The 22,072-nt window shown below is 43.0% G+C and overlaps 1 long non-coding RNA gene across 1 annotated transcript in view; it reads left to right on the plus strand.

Moving 5' to 3' along the window:
• The window catches only part of LOC139178013 (uncharacterized), a 50,565-nt gene extending 31,633 nt beyond the window's left edge, over window positions 1–18,932 (plus strand). The window contains exon 5 of the long non-coding RNA XR_011562442.1: window positions 624–18,932. This is a non-coding gene — a long non-coding RNA (uncharacterized lncRNA). The remainder of the gene's footprint in view (window positions 1–623) is intronic.
• The last annotated feature ends 3,140 nt before the right edge of the window (window positions 18,933–22,072 follow it).

Genomic DNA, 22,072 nt, shown 5'->3' on the forward strand with positions numbered 1-22,072 from the left:
CCTGTTCAGTTCCGGGGTTGGGAAGATCCCCTGGATAAGGGATAGGCTACCCACTCTGGTATTCTTGGGCTTCCCTGGTGGCTCAAATGGTAAAGAATCCACCTACAATGTGGGAAACCTGGGTTCCATCTCTGAGTTGGGATGATCCCCTGGAGGAGGGCATAGCAACCCACTCCAGTATTCTTGCCTGGAGAGTTCCATGGACAGAGGAGCCTGGCGGGCTACAGTCCATAAGGTCACAAAGAGTCAGATACGACTGAGTGACTAAGCACACACATCAAGATAAGAACTCACTTTTGAGACATTAGGTTGAAACTAGAAGGAGCTGCACCCCAAAATAAATGTTTGGGCTGTGCTAGGAAAAATATTCCCTCACATTTTTCTCTCTTCCTCCATTCCCCATTGTCTATTTATTCTATCATTGAGTTTCAAAAACAGCTTTATTGAGATACCGAACAATAAACTGCACACATGTAAAGTGTATAGTTTGATACAGTTTGAGGTATGAATACACCTGTGAAAACATCTCCACAATTTGTCAACTGTAACAAAAATGTGGAATATAAGGGTTGTGAGCTGTTTTACTTATAGGTTTTATTTATTCATATTTACTTATTTATTAGGACTATAGCGTGGGAGACAGCATTCCAGACTGCTCTGAGAAACTGCCCTGAAGAGGCAGGGGAAGGTCGGTGACACGTACGGTTTTAGTGAAGGTGGGTGCGTGCACTCAGGCACACGTTGTGGCAGAGGCTTGCTGCTGGTCACGAAGAGCAGTTGTCACTGTCAATGGTTTAGTGCTTTCCTAGAAACGCAAGAATTGGGCTCATAAAACCTTTTCCTGAAAATGTCTAGCTATCTGAAGGCCTGTTCTGCCAGTTTTTTCTCAGAGCGCAGTGTCTCCGTCCTGATCTCCACCCTAAGCACCAGTCCGGGGGTACTGAAGTTAGTAGCTATAGCAGCTCATGATTTCATCCTTGTACGGGTGGATGGCAAGTGCCAATATTTTAGTTTGCAATTAATATAATGATGATATGATTCAGCTTGAAAAGTTTTCTTGTGCCCTTACTTGCATTTCCTCCCTACCTCAGGCAATTCCTGCTCTGCTTTCTATCACTGTAGATTAGTTTACATTTTCTGGAAATTTGTGTAAATGTAATCTAGTCACTTTCATTGATCATAATTATTTTGAGATTCATCAATTGTTGTACAAAGTATCAACAGTCCATTCCTCTTCACTGCTGAATAACAATTCACTGTGTTCTCTTCCTGATTAACCATGGTAAGGATTTAGAGGGAGTCCTCTTTTCTGGACCACTCTTGGGTTTTTAGTGTATTTAATACTTTTGAAGACGTACTGGCCTTTCAATGGCCTGGAGCAAATAACACTTTTTCAATATACCTACATCCAAGAGAATAAATCCTTGCATTGTCATTGAATTCTTGAACAATCCTGACCCCAGTTCATCATACAGAGATCTGAAGTCACTGTCCTCTTCTTAATTCTATAATTATATAAATATGTAGGTGGCAGCGATGGAGGCAGGCATGGGTGAGCACAGATGAAAAGATGAGAAAAGTAACATCCGTTTGATAAATTATATTTATTTGGCAATAAATATTTATATATTTGGCAACACCAAAACCCCTTGAACAAAGCTCTGAATGCTGCCTTGAGCTGTGGAATAGTCAAAGGATCCTATTTCTTTCATTACTATAAGTTACTTCAGATTTTCTATAAAAACAGTCATCGAAGTGAGAATGAGTTCTTTAAATCTTATGCAGAGGGTGTCGTCATTTATGACTCTTTATTGTTTAAGACACCTTAAGCATCCTCCAAAGGTTCCCAGGTGGCTCATTGGTAAAGAACCCGCCTACCATTGCAGGAGACACAGGAGATGTAGGTTCGATCCCTGGGTCAGGAAGATACACTGGAGGAGGAAATGGCAACCCACTCCAGTATTCTTGCCTGGGAAATCCCACGGCCAGAGGAGTCTGGCGGGTTACAGTCCATGGGGTTAGAGAGTCAGACATGGCTGAGCATGGATGTACATACAAAACGTGGTTTTAAGCACAAGCTCAGAACATTGATCTGATGATTGTGGGACATATCCTCAGAGGACAGTTTCAGAAAGGGAACTTGAATATAACCATGGTGAGAAGAGAAGAAACGAGAAACACTGCTTTTCATCTTGTTCTAATCCAGTGAATAGAATGAAAGTGATGTCCCCACACAATCTCCCATCCCCAACCCCATGGTGATTCAGTATGGACAGGATGGCTCTTTACTAGAAAAGCTTATCTTCTCCAAGAAAGCAGTTCTGGCTTGCTTGACACATACTGGCTATGAGCATTCAGCCTCTTCCTTTAAGAGTCAAAAGGAGAGTGTGAGGAGGGCGTGCAGGGGACCCAGGGTCATGATGGCCCTGTTATTTCTTCCTAGAATAACAGGCTCTTTGCTGGTTGCCAGCATGCTTATTTTTACGTAGATTTGACCTTCGTGGCAGCCTTGAACCACTAAAATAGAATAAAATAACTATAAGCTACTTCAAAAAGCTTGACCTTAAAAATACATAAAAATATAAGACAAAGACAGGAAAACAAATTTGGGCCACAGCTTCGAGCAAAGGATCCGTGAGCTTCTTGAGTTAAAATCTCAGCTCTGTGCATATTAGATTCCATCCTGTGTTTGATTATTTCTGCAGGGAGTGCTGCCTTTATCGATTGTTAGAGTGGAATGTTCAAGAGCATTATATTACAATCTGTCTCCAAATGGCTTTTCAGAAAGAAATTTCCTGTAACTCAGAGGCAGAAATTATGCAGGGAGCTGAGAGAGAAGAGCCTAGACAGCTGAATTTCACCCAGACTTTTGCACATGAGAAAATGATGAAGTGTGCCCAGAAAAAGCTTATATTGGTTTTCTTTAGCAAAGGGTCAGTTTCAGCTTATTATTATTGCATCACCAGAAACCATGCTGAATAGTATATAAAGCAAACTGATGGAGGTTATAGCTTTGAGGGTCACACTCCTTTAAAGATGCCTTAGATCACAGGGTCTCTTGGCTCACATTTCTCCTCTTGTTTTTCTCTTCTTCATCCAACTCCTTCCAACATGCGCCTAAGTCTCACTCGTCCACGAAGCCTCTAATTCTCTTTCATAGACTGACCCCCTCCCTGAAACCACAACATCTGGTAGCAGTGAATGCCATTTGCATATTATTTTCTAATACTTAACACATGCATTGATTTTATTTTACAATTAGACTATCACCTTAAGAGCATGTCTCACATATTGTGTGTTCTCCACATGTCTCACACATTGTGTATTGTGTGATGTCCATTGTGCAGAGACCAAGTGCTCTTTCTGTGTGTGTGTGTGTGTGTGTGTGTGTGTGTGTGTGTGTGTGTGTTATCCCACATTGTTTCATTTAGTCAAAGATGTGGATTTTCTAAATTGGTAACATTTGGGTTGTGTATATAAGAAACCAACTCACTTCAACTGAAAGGCATGTACTGGCTCATCATAACTGAAAAATCTAGTTGTAGGTTTGGTTTCAAGTAAAGTTCAATCCAGTGGCTCAAGGATGTCAAAATGAACCTGATTTCTTTCTGTCTGCTTTCAGTTCACTTCAGTCGCTCAGTCGTGTCCGACTTTTTGCGACCCCATGAACCGCAACACACCAGGCCTCCCTGTCCATCACCAACTCCCGGAGTTCACTCAGACTCACATCCATCAAGTCAGTGATGCCATCCAGCCATCTCATCCTCTGTTGTCCCCTTCTCCTCTCGCCTTCAATCTTTCCCAGCATCAGGGTCTTTTCAAATAAGCCAGCTCTTTGCATCAGGTGGCCAAAGTATTGGAGTTTCAGCCTCAGCATCAGTCCTTCCAATGAATATTCAGGACTGAGTTCCCTTAGGATGGACTGGTTTGATCTCCTTGCAGTCCAAGGGACTCTCAAAAGTCTTCTCCAATACCACAGTTCAAAAGCATCAATTCTTCGGTGCTCAGTTTTCTTTATAGTCCAACTCTCACATCCATACATGATTACTGGAAAAACCATAGCCTTGACAACAGACCTTGGTTGACAAAGTAATGTCTCTGCTTTTTAATATGCTGTCTAGGTTGGCCATGACTTTTCTTCCAAGGAGCAAGCATCTTTTAATTTCATGGCTGCAGTCACCATCTGCAGTGATTCTGGAGCCCAAAAAACTAAATTCTGCAATTGTTTCCCCATCTATTTACCATGAAGTGATGGGACCAGATGCCATGATCTTAGTTTTCTGAATGTTGATCATTAAGCCAACTTTTTCACTCTCCTCTTTCACTTTCATTAAGAGACTCTTTAGTTCCTCTTCACTTTCTGCCATAAGGGTGGTGTCATCTGCATTTCTGAGGTTATTGATATTTGTCCCGGCAATCTTGATTCCAGCTTATGCTTCATCCAGTCCAGCATTTCTCATGATGTACTCTGCATATAAGTTAAATAAATAGGGTGACAATATACAGCCTTGATGTACTCCTTTCCCTATTTGGAACCAGTCTGTTGTTCCATGTCCAGCTCTAACTGTTGCTTCCTGACCTGCATACAAATTTCTCAAGAGGCAGGTCAGGTGGTCTGGTATTCCCATCTCTTTCAGAATTTTCTACAGTTGTTGTGATCCACACAGTCAAAGGCTTTGGCAGAGTCAATAAAGCAGAAATAGATGTTTTTCTGGAACTCTCTTGCTTTTTCAATGATCCAGAGGATGTTGGCAATTTGATCTCTGGCTCCTCTGCATTTTCTAAAACCAGCTTGAACATCTGGAAGTTCATGGTTCATGTACTGTTGAAGCCTGGCTTGGAGAATTTTGAGCATTACTTTACTAGCATGTGAGATGAGTGCAATTGTGCAGTAGTTTGAGCATTGCCTTTCTTTGGGATTGGAATGAAAATTGACCTCAACAAAAGAGCCCAAAATGCAGTACTTGGATGCAATCTCAAAAACGACAGAATGATCTCTGTTCGTTTCCAAGACAAACCATTCAGTACCACAGTAATCCAAGTCTATGCCCCGACCAATAATGCTGAAGAAGCCGAAGTTAAACAGTTCTATGAAGACTTACAAGACCTTCTAGAACTAACACCCCAAAATGATGTCCTTCTCATTATAGGGGATTGGAGTGCAAAAGTAGGAATTCAAGAAACACCTGGAGTAACAGGCAAATTTGGCCTTGGAGTACAGAGTAAAGCAGGGCAAAGGCTAATAGAGTTAGTGCAATTGTGCAGTAACTTGAGCATTCTTTGGCACTGCCTTCTTGGGAGGATTGGAATGAAAACTGACCTCAACAAAAGAGTCTGAAATGCAGTACTTTATGCAATCTCAAAGTTCAAGGACTGTAGTCCCTTTCTATTCATTGTCCATCGTCCACAATTTTCTCTTCCAAAAAAGTACAAAGAACGAAAGGAAGAAAGAAGGAAAGAAGAGAGAGAGAGGAAGGAAGAAAGACGGAAGAAAGAAAGGAAGGAAACAAGTGAAGGAAGGGTGGGGGGAGGAAATACACTTTAACTTATAGGCAAATACAGAAACCCCCATGACTCTGGTTCACTCAAGCTGGGGAGACTGCCTGGACCAGGTCTGTCAGAGAATAAGAATGTAAAATGAAGAGCCATCAGCATTTGCTGGAGTTCCTCGCGATTGCTAGTTTACTGCCAGATGAACACCAGATATTTCTGAGTGAGAGACTCGTTTCTGAAGATGGCACTCCCCTCAAGCATGAAGCCCGTTTCTTCTCGGCCCCATTTGAAACCTCTACAGAGGAAGGCCTCATGATTTCAATTTCTGACGACATCTGGGGTTATTCTTGCTGTCAGGAATAAGCTATCAGTCAATGACAGGACAAAAATGTACTTCCAGTTTGTGTGATTGACCAAGTAGAGACCGGTTTTCAGACATCTGCCCAAAGAAGCCAAGAAAGAGAGCAAGGCACATAATGAAGATGATCCTTACTGTGTGGGTTCTGGAACAATCATCTTCCATCTGAGAAAGTCAGTCTTGGATTTGAATCGAGCATGGAAGCGGGTGGCAGGCAGAGAAGAAGGGAAACCTCTACAGAAGGAGAGTCCATGTAAAAGAAAGAAATACCTCCACATCCTCTGGCCTAACAGCAATCATATTTTAGTGTAAACTCCAGACTTTGTTCCATCTTCACTTTGCACAGCCACGATATCTGAAAATATAATTTTCAAAACATCAAAGAAAGAAAGAAAAAGGGCTGAAATGAGGAATTCTTGTTTTTACAAAAATATTTCTTCAGAGAATCATTTAAATAACAAACTCCCCTGGGTCTTTGGGATAGTTAAACTCTCCCAAAACTTTTCCAGAACCCATCTACTTGGTAAAAAGGAGGTGGAGGTAAGAGTCAATGTTTTGCAGCTTGTTGAAGCTTGAATAAAAATGTGCAAACCTTGATTCACCTCCCTTGTAGATTTCAGTGTAAAGATATGTTAAACTCATTTTTCTTCATGCCTTATTAAAGTGACTATGTTGAAAAAGATCTAGGAGATAGGAACAGTTCTGGGGAAATTGTATCAGATGAAAGAGGCAAAGACTTTACTGAAAGTCACCATGATGTTTAGAGACACACTGTTCTATCATCTCCAAGACTTGCCTTAACAGGAAAAAGCTGCTGTCTAGCCTTGTCATCTTAAGGGAAGGGGGTTACCTGTGCCCATCTGGAGGGGCCATTTAGGCCCCATTAGTCTTGGAGTCTGTGAGCCTGGATCGGCCAGGCAAGAATCAAGGATGACACAGTGCATGCATTTAACCCATTCTTGCAGGGAGAGCCTCCAGGACACTGACTGTCCCAGGAGCAGGAGGCAGTTCCCACGTTCTCAGCATTGTTCGTGGCATTTGAGTGCCTGGTCACTACTTTCTTCTGTGCAAAAGCCCTAGGAAAGGAAAAGCCCTAGGAAAGTCGCCATATTAGCAAAGTCATTCATATCTATTGTTTAGACAAGCTGGAGATCTTTGTGGTAGCTCGTTACTAAAATATTATTTCAGAACAAGCTGTTGTTGTCTGAGTGATGACAGCATGGTTGACGCCTAACAAGTAGCCCTGATGGGCTTTAAATTCTTACAGGAATGTTCAGAGAGGAATGTTAACCCATCACAGAGGCTGAGAACCACAGCTATGGTACAGTTAGAAATCATGTCAACCAGATAACTTCCTGCAACACTGGGCTTGACTCTGGGTATTGAATGAAAAGGCATGGAGGAGACCAGGAAATCTGATAAAGAGACTGGAAAATAACATAAGAAGGAAACTGATGTAAGGGCCTTGGAATTATTTGGCTCAAGGGCAAAAAAGGTTGTTCCCAGTTGCTCATAGCTGGTGTTTCTGTCTTCACATCAAGCTCGCATGATTTATGTGGAGAGAAAGTGTGAGTATTGAGCACCTTGTTGAGGTAGGAGAGGTTTCCAGCAGTGACTGAAGATCAGTCTTTCCAGCTTGGAGTAACTTGCGAAAAACTGTGCCCAAAAGCAGAAGAAAGACTTCTTAAAGGCTTCATCACACCATTTTAATATGATTTTCTCTCCATGGATCTCATGTTTCTAAAAGTCCTATAAATAAATCCCACTTACTAAGGAAGCACATAGTCACCTTGGCTCTTATAGAAAAGTCTCTAATTATGCCTTTGGTCCAGTGTAATTATTAATCTCCCCTTTCAGTCACTCAATATCCCACTTGAAAATAACGTATATGATTATCCCAGTAAGAGTCAAATGGTTTGATTTTAGAAATATATATGGATTCCATAGGTTAAACTATTTTAAAAAGTAACTCAAAGGACTCTATGATTCAGGAAATTGGCCTAGATCAATGATCTTGTAGCCCTAAAAATGTGTGGTTCTTCAAGGCTGCTGGCATTACCCAAAATACCAATCATTCATCCCATGAAAGTGAATGGACCGTCACCCATTGATCTCTTCAGCCTCATCTGGAAGAAGTAGGAGTTACAACAGTGCCCGCACTTGTAGCCATGGATTTCAGGAGACAGAAAACTTTCTTCCATCATCTAAGCTGGGAACCTCATGGTTTTCAGATGCTCAGGAATCAAGGTCCCCACCATTCTCACCTTCTTCCCACCTATGGGAATATATGATTGTGGAAAGAGTATCAACATGAGATCTTCAAGTTTAATTCTCATTTAATTAGTTCAGCAAATACTTACTGAGCACTTACCTGTGCCTGGCACTGTTCTAGGTACTGGGGAAACAGGAGTAAAGAAACGATACCTGAGGCCATCTTCTTGGTGGGTTAAGTTTCATAGAAATACAGACATTAAACTCAACAGATGACTAGATACATGATTTGGAGTATGGCTGCCAATGTAAAATGTTTTGAAAGAGTGTGGGTCTTGAACAGTTGAACTCAGGTCGTCAGAAAGAGAAAAGTGAAGAGCCCATTCTTCAACCCTGCCCTGGATTGAAGGCAGCACCATGACTGCCCCTTGGGCTGGAAGCTGCATGCTTCTTCCCCCAATATAATTAAAATGAGTAACAGCTGGATGCAAAAGCCAAGCAATTGCCACAACTTCCCACCATGTCAGGGTGTCTGGCTCTCCAAATTGAATAGTAATAGTTATTGGGGGGTGTTTCCCGAGGTCTCAGTGGGAATGACCCAAGATCAAGACAAAGGAAAGGCCTCCCTTGCCCAGGGATTCTGTGTTTCCCATAACAAAAACAAGGCCAAAGAGACATGAGTTTTGTTTCAGAGGAATGATTAGTTGGGGAACTTGAGTTTATTATTTTCTTCCCCATTCTCATGCACTGATCTCATCTTCAAGCCTCTCCTTTGATCTCAGTCCTTGGGGTGTCAGAGTGAGCAGTAATTAGCTGGAGGAGGGCTTGGAGTTTGTGTGTGTTTTCTTGCATTGTTTTTAAATCATTGAAGAATTTTGGAAGAGAGAATGGTCAAAAATAAACTTTTAAGAGTTACACCATTGCTGTGGTTATAAAATTTTCCACAAAAGAGACACACAAAGTTGTTATTCATGCCCCAAATAAAACAGGAAAAATTTATCTAGATTTTATGAGATAGTTGCAGGTACACAGATGGTGCTTCATAAATGCATACTAAATTGAGTGCAATTGTCTAACACATTCAGAAAATAAGCGTTGTAGTAGACTGAGGGCCTTGCCAGAGCTTTGCTCTGGATATGTTCCAGAAATTGTTGTCACAGAAGGTTTAAATATATAAAGATGGCACAATAGATTCTATTTTCATGGAAGTAAACCAGGCTCTAATTAATACACCAGAAGCTGAATCACTTTGTTTTTTCAGGCTCAGAGAGAGGAAGTGCCATCTCCCCTCAGTTATGACACACTGCCAGTTTGTTGATGTATAGTTAGTTTTATTTTTTTTTTTTAAGGAGTAAGAAAAGAAATAGAACTGAGCGCTAACATGGCAGGAACCTCAGAGAAAATTCACACAAGGAAGAAGGAAGGCTGGGAATTGACCTGGATTGTCTGACATCACAGAATCTCACAGCATCAGACTTTCTCTTTCCTTCCATATCAGATGAAAGAAGCCTGCCACTTTTTTTTTTAATATAAATGTATTTATTTTAATTGGAGGCTAATTACTTTACAATATTGTATTGGTTTTGCCATACACTTTTAACAAGAATTCTTCCGAGTTTAGGTGGACAGGTTCTCTCTCCTACTCTTCACAGCGCCTATTTCCAACTGCTCTACCTGTCTCCAGGTCTTCAAGCCTCCCAATGCCTGCCCCTACCCTCCTAGCAGAGACCTTCCTCTCACCTTCACAGAGAGAAGCAGAAGCATCAAAGGCAGCCCTCTCCAGGTCATCACCACCATCCTTCCCCCTGCCCTCTCATTAGACCAAAAAGAAGTATCTTTGGTCTCAGGCAAAGCCCTCCAACCATGCCCTACCTCTTGTTCCTTCCCACATATTCTGGAAATTTCCCCTTTATTTACCTGCTCTCTTTCCTATAACTTTTACTCACATGGGGATCTGCTCAAATCTCCCTGATCTTTTTTTTACAAAAAGAATAAAATCCTTGCCTCACATGTTTCCTCCAAAGAGGGAACTTCATCCCTTCAGAGCCAGGATTTTTAAAAAGTGGTCCTCTCTGTCTCCTCTTCCTCACTCTCATTTCCCCCTTAACCCACAATCTACCTATTCCTGCTTCACAAAATTCCTCTCTCTCTAGTGGCTTCCTTGTTGCTACTCTAATGGACAACCTCGCCTTCCTTGTCCTCTCTACAGCATTGGACACTTTTCTCTCCCCACTTCTTGAGACACTCTCCTTCTAGTTCACACAACCCCACTGCCTGGATTTCTTCTTAATCTTTCGGCTACTGCTTCTTGGTTATCCTCTTGGCTGTGTTTTCCCTCGTAAATGTGGGGGCTCCCTGGGGATCCATTCGTATCCATTCTTATCCTTCTTCTTTGCTGTTCCCAGAGTGATCTTTTAAAGCAAATATAATCACTTCATTCCACTTAGTATCCTTCAGAAGCTCTCAATTACCTTCAGGATAAATTCTTACTCTTAGCCTGGGTTCACCAAATCTCTCCTGATCAGTTTAGTGTCAAGTTTGTCTCTTACCCGTTCCCCACAAGTTTCCTAAAGTTCAGCCGGAGCTTGAAATTAACTGAACAAGTCCTGTTCTTTCTGGTTTTCGTGTCCTAGAGAATGTTGTCTCATTTGCTTAGAGCACATTTTCTAGCCTTTTGCTGTTGTTCAATCGCTTAGTCATGCCTGACTGTGATCCTGTGGACTGCAGCACACCAGGCTTCGATGTCCTTCACTATCTCCCAGAGTTTATCAAACTCTTGTCCATTGAGTTATGATGCCTTCCAATCATCTCCTCTTGTCTTTCTTCCCTATCTTTACCTAATAATTTCTAAGATTTTTCTTCCAAAGCTCATCACACATTTCTATCACAGGATATATCAATTAATATCTATTTGTCTATTCTCCCTTTACAGTTTGAAGATCTTAAAACAGATATTCTTTTACTTATTTATTTATTCTTTTAAGCTCTATGTTCTCCTTGCCTAACATGGTCCCTGCATGAATAAATTTGTTGGATGGGTGAGTAAGTAAGTGAAAGGTCTCAGCCCACTTGATTCCAAGCCTAGCATGTCAACTAAGTTCAGACCATGTAGACTTTTCCTATCAGAACTGAGTGCAATGCTTCCAAACCAATTGTACACATTTCCACAAAATAAAGGATATTGATTTTCTACCTACGAAATAAATGTCATTCCGGTGGGGAGGAATGTGTTTGTTCTGGTCTTCCTAGTAGTCATGGAAATGAATTACAGCCTTGGGCAAAAGGGCATCCCTCAGTCAAAGGGATGTGGTGTGATCTGGTGGGTAGAGAGGGCATCTTGGAGGCAACCTTCCATTTATAGCTCATGTTGACTCCTTTGGGCTACTAAGGTGATGGGCAGTGTGGATTACTGACCCTTCCTCTCATCACTTCCATTTCATCACTTGCTCTTCTCTTTTCAAATTGAGCTTATTTCTGGGTTAGGAAACTTTTTGTTGATCAGTGGAGGCCAGAGAGACCTTTGCTAAGATTTTATTTCTGTGGAAGTTTCCAGTTTGGTTTCTACATCTGTTTAGTTCTTATGACATCATGATGGGTTTTTGCTATGTCCCTCATACAATGCCAATGTCTCTAAGAGCAGGAACCATGTATTTTTATTTCTTTGTAGTGTCCCTCAAGCCAAGTTTAGCTGTTTACCTTTGGAGCGCCAGCTAGCAGGCCTTAATAGTTATTTGTGAGCATAATCACCTTTTACTTTGTATTGAATAAAAGTGTAAAATAGTCATAAGACCACTATTTAGTGTTTAGATTTACAAGATGATGATATATGAGCTTTTCTACAGAATCCTGGAAAATATGAGAAGATCCTAATCAGAAGGGATACAATTTTTGGCACAAGTCCTTTGAGCACAATGATATGATTTTTCCAACTTATTCCTAGAGCAGTAAAATATTTTAAATGTTGGCATAATCTGCAGCAATAGAAGATTATTACAGTGATGGATTGCTTTCTGGAAACATTCTTACGTGTACTTTATTAAACAATGTAGCAGGGAGGGACATGATGGTTTCCAACCACCTTCAAGTTCTGGATATTTATAGCGCTTTACCTCCACCTCCCTTAGACAATGAGTTAATATTAAAATGACATAAGCATTTGCTAGACGGGCCCTTGGTTCAAGACTTCTAGATCTGTGAACCTCTTTGTTGTAAGCGAAGTCTCCAAGATGACCTCAGTCCAGTGGTCTTTGCTTTCTGGTATGCATGCCCTTGTATAGTCTCGTTCCATAATGAATAGGGACAATGTGATTATAAAGGATTTGGAGAAGTGACAGTGTCTCACTGTTGAGACTGGGTCATAGAAGACATTAGGGCTTCTGCATTGCTCTCTCTTGGTTCACATGCCCACAGATCGATCAGCTGCTGTTACGAGGACTCTCATAGCAGCATTATGGAAAGGTTCATGTGGCCAGGAATTGAGGCTTCTTGCCAACACCCACCACCGATGTGCTAGAGATATTAGTGACTCATCATGAAAGTGGATTCTCCAGCCCCAGTCAAGCCTTCAGGTGACTGTAGCCTCAGCCCACATCTTCTTTACAACCTGTGAGAAACCCTGAACCAGGACCAGATCATTAACTACCCCTAAATCCCTGATCCACAGAAACTGTGTGATAATAAATGTTCATTGTTTTAAGCCATTAAGTTTTGGGTAATAGAAATAAATAAAACTTGAACCTGATTTAGAACAAACTTATGGTCTAGCACTCTAGTGGCTACTATGATTCACTACCAAGATTGCTTCTTCAGGACTAAGATAATCATCTCCAAGTCACCAGAGGGCTTCCCAAGTGGCACAGTGGTAAAGAATCTGCCTGCCAATGCAGAAGACACAGGAGAGCCTGAAGATGTGGGTTCAATCCCTGGGTCAGGAAGTTCCCATGGAGTAGGAAATGGCAACCCACTCCGGTATTCTTGCCTAGAAAATTCCATGGACAGCAGGGCCTGGTGGGCTACAGTCCACAGGGTCACAAAGAGTCAGACATGATTGAGTGACTGAGAAATATTGTCTCTTGACCACACAGTTAAATCTCTCACTAGGAATTGCTCTCAGCTGAAGATATGTCTCATCTAAGATTATGACCCCCTAACTGGGGCAGCCTATGGCCAATGACTAACTAATATGAGGATAAAAAGATCTTCCTTCCTTGTTTCAATTTGCCCTCCTCCTAGGTCTGCTTGATCAATTCCTTAAAGATATATTTCCTGAGTGCACTCCAAAATAAATCTTCTGCACTCTGTCTCAAAGCTTGATTTCCAGGGCATCCCACCTAAAACAGTTGCTATCTGGCATGGTTCTTAGGAGTAGAGCATGTGGCTGATAGCCTGGCTAGTGTGCCAGGGCCTCATAAGAGAATAATTGAAAGATGTGGGACAAAGAGGTCTGGGGAAGAGGCACTTGGATGGGCTCGTGGAGGTGGCACCACCAGATAGCATACATTGACGAAGACGCACTAAATAATGAAGTGACTCAGTTAGTAGATGTCAGACAGCCTCTGTTCTCTTCGACCCAGTGCTTATATAATGGACTCATGCGTAGAGTGAATATTCAAACTACCGTGCAATTGTACTCAACTCAAATGCTAGCAAAGTAACGCTCAACAATCTCCAAACTAGGCTTCAACAGTACATGAACCGAGAACTTCCAGATATTCAAGCTGAATTTAGAAAAGGTAGAGGAAGCAGAGATCAAATTGCCAACATCTGCTTCATTGACTACGCAAAATCTTTGACTCTGTGGATCACAACAAACTGTGGAAAATTCTTAAAGAGATGGGAATACCCAATTACCTTACCTGCCTCCTGAGAAACCTGTACACAGGTCAACAGTTAGGACCAGACATGGAACAATGGACTGGTTCCAAATTGGGAAAAGAGTATGTCAAGGCTGTATATTATCACCCTGTTTATTTAACTTAAATGCAGAGTACATCATGCGAACTGACAGACTGGATGAAGTACAAGCCAGAATCAAGATTGCCGGGAGAAATATCAGTAACTTCAGATATGCAGATGACACCACCTTTATGGCAGAAAGTGAAGAGGAACTAAAGAGTCACTTGATGAAAGTGAAAGAGGAGAGAGAAAAAACTGGCTTAAAACTCAACATTCAGAAAACTAAGATCATGGCATCTGGTCCCATCACTTCACTGCAAATAGATGGGGAAACGATGGAAAGAGTGACAGACTTTATTTTCTCGGCTCCAAAATCACTGCAGATGGTGACTGCAGCCATGAAATTAAAAACACGTGCTACTTGGAAGAAAAGCTATGACCAACCTAGACAGCATATTAAAAAGCAGATATCACATTGCTGACAAAGGTCCATCTAATCAAAGTTATGGCTTTTTCAATAGTCATGTATAGATGTGAGAGTTGAACCATAAAGAAGGCTAAGTGCTGAAGAATTGATGCTTTTGTACTGTGGTGCTGGAGAAGACTCTTGAGAGTCCCTTGTACTTCAAGGAGATCAAACCAGTCCATCCTAAAGGAAATCAATTCTGAATATTCACTGAAAGGACTGATGCTGAAGCTGAAGCTCCAATAGCTTGGCCACTTGTTGCAAAGAGCTGGCTCATTTGAAAAGACCTTGATGCTGGGAAAGATTGAAGGGAGGAGGAGAAGGGGATGACAGAGGATGAGATGATTGGATGGCATCACTGACTCAATGAACATGAGTTTGAGCAAACTCTGGGAGATGGTGAAGGACAGGGAAGCCCGGCATGCTACAGTCCATGGGATCACAGAGAGTTAGATGCAACTGAGTGACTGAACAACAACGACAACATGAATAGAGCTGCCATGATGGCAGAAATGAAGGCTCAAGCATTGGCACAGCAGCATACTTACAAAAGCTGGTTTAGCTAATGATGCTGTTGAGTGTCCATCCAACCTGCCTGTAACACAGCATAATGCTGGTCTCTAATTTGGCACCCTCACTCAAATAGACCAATCAGTAGTTTGGTATCAAATCAATTCTTTTGAATCTTCTCCACTCTAGGTAGAGGGGCAGTGTATCTTGACCAGGATTGACACACGTCCCAGACACGGCTTTGCCTTTCTTGCCTTCAGGGTCTTGGATGGATGTCTTTCAGTGTTCCCATTCCTAGATTTAGTGCTTTATGCACAGGTAGCAGCCACAGCCTGAGTAGGTCTTGGTAACTCAGCAAAGAGGGTTTAGGACCCCAAGCTGGCCTACCTAGACAGGCGGACGTGTTGCCTGAGGTTGGGAGAGACCTAAGGTGAGTGGTAGAAGATACGGACCAGAGTGTCAACTATGAATATGAGGTCAACTGCAGCTGTAGGGCTATTGTTCATCCCGTCTTTACAAGAAACAAGATAATAAGAATCCTGGAGATGGTTTTTCCAGATGGGGCAAAATTACTATTAGCTGCAAGACTATCTGAGCAGCCTAAAGAGGATGCTGCAGGACTCTCAACAGTCCTCTCAGGAACAGCATACTCATGACTCAGGTGTTAGGACTAGTATATAAATGGTATATAATAGTCCTAATATTATATGCCACATATATATATATATAATATATATATATATATATAGGACTATTATACATATTATATATCTCAGGTATGCTGACAGGTCATAGCTACATGGCTCATGAAGAATTGTCCTTGGCTCCAGAGAACCACTTCTCCTAAGGTTATCCTCTCTCCCAGAGACAGCTAGTGACCAATGACTGGCTGATGTGAGAATGCCAAGGTTGTCATATTTGCCTCAGTAAGACATCTCTGAAGGGCCATCCCAGCTCTAGAGTGTCCGTTGAAATGACTAAGGCTTGTGTGACTCAGCTCTGCTTCCCCAGTTCTGCCCTGTCCGGGTCCTTACACGCACATCTCCCAAGACTCTTTCCCAGTAAGATTTCTACATGCAGCTCTCTGCCTGAGAACCTGTTACCAGGGAATCCAATCTAAGGAAAACTTCCATATAAGGATTTTAATCTTCAGTCAACGGAGTGAAACCGTGAGACCAGAGAGAAGTCCCTGCTCTTCACTGTTAACCCCAGACACAGGACAGCTAAATGTTACAAGCTCTGAGGTGGAAAGATAGGGGAAAAAGTTGGAATAAAAAGATATTACAGAAAGTACTGTTGGACCCCAAAATCTCATTTACAAGTTAGTTTAGTAGTTTTCTGGAAAAACTTGGTCTCTAAGGCATGGGACATCAGACTAATGTTTTGATGAAGGCAAGGAGGAAAATGTTGGCGTCAGTGAGCCTGATTGACTAGATAGTGGCCACAAAGAGAAAGTAACTGAGCGTGTCCTGAAAGCATTAAGAGGCTGTAAGCATCGTGTCTCCTTCCTTCACAGAGGGGCCTGGGAGGAATAAGGTGGTGGAGGCAGATGCATCCACATGCCTCAGCTTTCCAGAGGGAGAGGAATGATATGAAAGAAACAGTAAGCTTCTTTCTTACTGCAAGTCTCATGATATTATTGCTTTACGGTGTTTTGTTTGTTGTGATTACTCTAGTTAAAAGAAGAAATACTTCCATGGAAACTGGATATTTTGCTAGAGAGAGAGAGAGAAATTAGTAGGAATTAGGAGGTTGGAGAATCCCAGGGACAGGGGAGCCTGGTGGGCTGCCATCTATGGGGTCGCACAGAGTCAAACACGACTGAAGCGACTTAGCAGCAGGAGGTTGTAGGTTGAGAGAGTGAGGGCCCGCTGACAAAAGTGTCCAGAGTTTATACTTTCTGAGATCAGTGCAGCTCTTTTGTACATTACTGGTCCCCACTCCCACCTCCCTAACACACAAGCTTCTTGTCTTCTGTTTGACTAAAGTGCTCTTCTTCACCATGCCCTCTGCCCGCCAGAAAGGAGGCTAGCCAGTAGGGATTACCACATGGATCTCTTCCCTTCCAGCTCTGGGACAGATTAAGCCAGGAAGGAGAAGCAGAGGAAGGAGGAGAGTGAGGCTGAGGTCACTGTTCCCCTTGCTCTCTTCTTGTGAGGCTGCCAAGGCTGAATCCCTTGGCTGAGAGGGTCATGGCTTCTATCAGACAGCCCCCTTCTGCACAGTTCTGTGAATCTACTTCTGGTAACAGCCCCCTTTCCTGACCCTTTTTGGTTTGCAGGTGCTAACATTCCCATTGTTACTTGCTCTGGGCTACTGCCTTATCCCCTGTGGGTCCCCTATACCCTGCCCTCATCTTTGTCAATAGTCCTTCCATCAAGCTCTCATATAACTCAGTTCCAGTGCACCACTGATTCTGGCCAGGGCCCTGATAGAATTCTCTTCCTTTTATCTCTCTCATGGTTAGGAGACTAAATTCTAGACCTGGCTTTTACAGAAACAAGCTAAGCATCCACGTGTAAATTGCCTCATCGACCTGGAGGAGGAAAAGCCTGGGATCAAATGCAAAGATTAAAAACCTAACTGAATCAAACAAGAAAACTCTTCTGACTCATTTCAGTGCTTTAGTGCATGGTGTTATTTTCTCAAGGAAAGTGACAAGGCAGAAGAAGAGAAGGATTAAAATCCTAAGCTGTGCATGAAGCCAGAGTGGTGAACACTAAGATCTGGCATAAGAATGGCAGCAGGTAGTAGCAGGCCCAGGTTGATGGGAGACTGGAACCAGAGGCTTCAGCAGAGCTAAGGTAGGAAACAGATTTTAAGTAAACTCGGGCTCCTGGGAAGCCAGGGACAGACAGTGCCGTGAAAGACCGTTCCTCCCTCTCCAGCACTCCTGTGTCTGATGCTCGGGTGACAGTCACCATTGACTAAGCACATCCCATGGCTCAGACATGATGCTCTGTGTTCTTAGCTCATTTTTACTTCACAGGACAGAGGAAGCTGGTGTGGAGAAAGAAGACAAGTCACTTGCCCAAGGATCCAGGACTCGGTAAAGACAAAACCAGAATTCCAGCCTGGGATTTAGTCACCCATTCAATAACCCTCTTCTAGAACAGATTTAGCCTAAAGATGTACATCCAGGCCAGCATGGACACTGGGAAACTTTAGCGTTCTCCTCTTATCTCTCAGAGATCACTGAAGCCAACCCTAATTCATGGTTAGTCCAATACCAACCCTCTCTGTGTGAGGCCAAAATTGTACAGTACTAGTTGAGGCCCCCAACAGACTGGCCAGTCCTGGACCAGGAAACCTATTTCTTTAACTGCCTTCCTTCCACCTTGCCCTTCTCGTGTGGGTGTGGATCTTCACGTCCACAGAGTCAGGTCCACAGTGGGGCAAGCTCTGGGAAGCAGAGGAACGGGACTTGAAAAGGTATTTGCCTTTGTAGATTCTCCTCTGTGTGTGGGATTGCACTGGAAGAGAAGGGTGGAGGGAAGGCATTCCTCAGGCAGTAAACAACCCAGACCAATTTGCACCCCAGCCACTGAGCCGTAATCTTTTCATTATGCTTCGCATATTTATGACCAAGAGCTCTATTGCTCTGGTACAAACAAGATTGCCATCAGCCTGCCAGAGGATTTTCTCTAAACATCGGTCTTCACGGAAGAAAAAACGATCATCCACATTGAAGGCCTTTGGATAAGCGAACCCACCTCCTAATTTTCTTTAGTTGGAGGGCAGTGTGCAGAGCTTGGCTCTAAAGAGAGAGGACTTGCTTCCTTTTAACTGTCCCCCCAGCCTGCCAGGTGTTCCTTCATTTGGCGACAGCAGCCTCAATTCCTTTGAAATGCTTTGCCTGGTGGGTGCCAGCTTGCTTCAGCTGCTCCCAAAGACGCCAATTTCAGCTGCCACATTTAATTTGCATGTCCTGAGGGCCTCCTGTGCTTTTTCTGATGCTCTTAAGTGAATAAAAATAACTAAGGAGTGTGGAGCGCATGACCCTGTCCCAGTGTGCAAGTTTCTGCTACAAATATGTTTGTCCACATCCAGGTTCATTTATTTTAAAGAAAAGATGAAACGAAAGGGGGTGAAATAGAAACAGCCAACTTCCGATCTGTTTCCCAGATCTTAGGGCTTATGTAAGGTGGTGAGTTAGGGTGGGAGAAGTTTAGTTTTGCAAAGGCCAGACTCGTGTACCATGGGAGAGAAGCTTGCCTTACTTCTGTTTCCTGTTGAAAAGGAGCAATTGAAAGAAATATCCGACTAATGCGTGTAGATTCCTTACTCAACTTGGTGATGCCGATCCCAGGGTCTCTGCAGCACAAGCTGACGGACTGGAGCTCAGAAATAATGGCCAGTGTCTCTGGTGGAAGAGGCCTCCGGGGATCTGAGCCAGACTGGAAAATCCTGGGCTCCAGAGAGTCTTAGGGCCAAAGGATGCTACTCCCACATCGTGGAAAAGGCCTTGAGAGTCCCTATGTTATCCCCAAGAAGACTCCAAAGGAAAACTCTGCTGGGCCAGCCCTGGCGCTCACAATATGGCTGCTACTCTGCAAACCGCCACCCTCGCCCCCTCATCCGCCCAGGAACATTGGGATCCTTTCTCTGGTTCTTTCAGAGCCTGTTTCAGGGAGAAGCAGAGTCAAAGAGTGCATGTCTGCTGCTATTCTCACTCCTTTACCCAGCCAACCCTCTGTCGCCAGTATTTCTCAAACCATAGTTTAGCTGTGAATACCCGAGATTTTCTTCCTGTGCTGACCACAGTCGCCCTGGTGGTCATGCCACTTTCTGGCATAGCCAGGCAGAGGGCCAGCTGCCTCAGAGCCTCTGAGAGGAGAGGAGAGGACAGATGCCTTCCCTTCTCATCCCAAAGGGGCTGTGGGTCCCAACTGCCTGGACACTCAGGGTAGCATCAAGCTGAACAAATTATAGGGAGTGATTTAGGGATGGGGTTGGGGTGAGGGGAAAGGGCATTGTGTCTTGATCCAGACCAATGTTTTCAAAGGCCTCTGTTTTGGGAAGGTGTTGTACCCAAAACTTGGCTTTCTCTTTGTGAATGAACCCATTTGTATAAAATTCCAGAAAAAAAATAAATAAATAAAGAGAAGGAAGGAAAAAAGAAACAGAGAGAGACAAACCAAATGAGTGCTTTCAATGTTAGCTATCAAATGACCCTACAATTTCAGAGCTTTTGCCTCCCCCAAGGATTCTTTTGCAGTTTTTATTAATAGCAACATTTTGGTCCCCCACCTCTTGCCTTCAGAATGCCAGGACTGCAGTCATGGAGTTCTTTGGTCCTCTCAGGGGCTGGCTACGGAGGGAAATAAATTCAGCTTCTGCCCCTGGGTTGCATTCACTGAGCATGCATTCTGCCTCGAGCTGGGAACTCACAAGGGTCTTTGCTTTTGTCGGGAAGCTAAGATATCCATACTCAAGGCATTAGAAGTGATTTTAAGTCCATTTATTAGTAACAGTGTGAAGACAGACATAGAAAACCGGAAATTTAGAGTTAACAAAAGAAAAATGTGAGGTGAGGCTTAAGACAGGAGGGAGACAGGAAGGGACTGAGTGAAATATAGTGTGGGGGTGAGGATGCGGAGTGGGTAGTATGTATTGTACTTATCAGCGTCTCCTTGCCTTTGAATCTCCCTCCATGATCCCACCCCACCCCCTCAAAACACACACACACACCAAACACGTGAACTTTCCAAGGTCCTTCCTCCATTCCTTCTTTTACGAAATCTTACTCACTCTTTATAGCCTAACTTAACCTCTGTCTTCTTCATGTAGACCTTTTCAGCATCAGCAGCCTGCATTGATTCTCCTTTCTGGAAACTCTTCTTCCACTTACAAGTCAATATCACCCATTAAGTGCTCAGTTGACTTCTATTTCTTTCAAGTGTGTGTTCTGTTGCTCTTGATCAATGATAAGTTTCTCAAGGATCAGGACATGTCTTCAGTGGAGTCTGGTATAAGAGGATACCATGGAGCCACTCTAAAACACTCCTAGATTGATGAAAGGTTCAAGACCTTGTTTCTCTGGGAACACGATCATGCCATTTCATTGGCCGTGTGGCCTGCCTCACACTTTTTAATGGCTCTTAGGTGCCCCCTTTCCAGCCTGGGGGGTGAGAATGGGTTAATTCCTTGCAAAAGGTTTGAGGAGAACAGTTGAATTGTTTCTTCAGAGAAGAGCCAATGTCCTGCGTTTTGTGCTTTATGCATAAATATTTGTTGAGCTGTGATAAAAAGCAAAACTTGGAGGCTGTTGCTACCCACTCAGCATGGAAAGGAGGGCAGGTCATGGGATGGTGATTCTTTCAGCTAATACACAATAGTATCAGCTGTCATTTCAGGTAGAGCCAACTTTAGTTAATCAGTATGTGGGTAATCCAACACCTTCATCCTGACTCAGATCCCTCTGGTCCTCTTTTTAGCATTTTGAGTTTCTAAGATTTCTTCCCCAGGTGACATGGAAGTAGGGGAGAAGGACGAGGAAAATAAGACAATTAGCAGTAGCCATGGTAGTGGTCCCACAGCCCTGCTTGGAGACTTGCTGGATGCCTACAAGAGTTTCATGATTTAAGTGACATATGTCAGTCATGTCCACACGGCCCTGAAACTATACAATCTGGTAGTCTGAATGCGAAGTGGATCATGTGCAGCGTCTGAAATGAACCACAAACAGTTTTGCACTCTATTTAAACTTTATTCCAAGATGTAATCAAAAATGCTATCATTTACGGAGTATTACAGTGTCAGATGTTTTCTGTACCAGTTGATCTCATGTGTAAAATAACCCTTCATAGTGAAAATCCTCATTTAGTCTGACCAGGAAACTGAGGCTCAGAGGAGTTAAATAAACTTCATCTGCTCAACAAATATTGATTGTGAGTCTTTTATGAGCCAGGACTTAGAACCAGAAAGGAGCAGATCTAAGACCCAAGGACAGGTGTGTCTGGATTCCAGGCCTCTGTTCTTCCCACGGAACTGCACCGCATCCCTTGGGGAGGAACATCTCCCAAAACCTTCTCTTCTATTCTCATTTTAAAAATATGCCCATTGCATTCCAGAAGCCCTCTGAGTATAAAGTGGACTATTAACTGTGGTAGCGAGGAGATTGGAAGATATCTGGCTTG

This window comes from Bos indicus, chromosome 20 (genome assembly GCF_029378745.1).
Source record: "Bos indicus isolate NIAB-ARS_2022 breed Sahiwal x Tharparkar chromosome 20, NIAB-ARS_B.indTharparkar_mat_pri_1.0, whole genome shotgun sequence".
NCBI lineage: Eukaryota > Metazoa > Chordata > Mammalia > Artiodactyla > Bovidae > Bos > Bos indicus.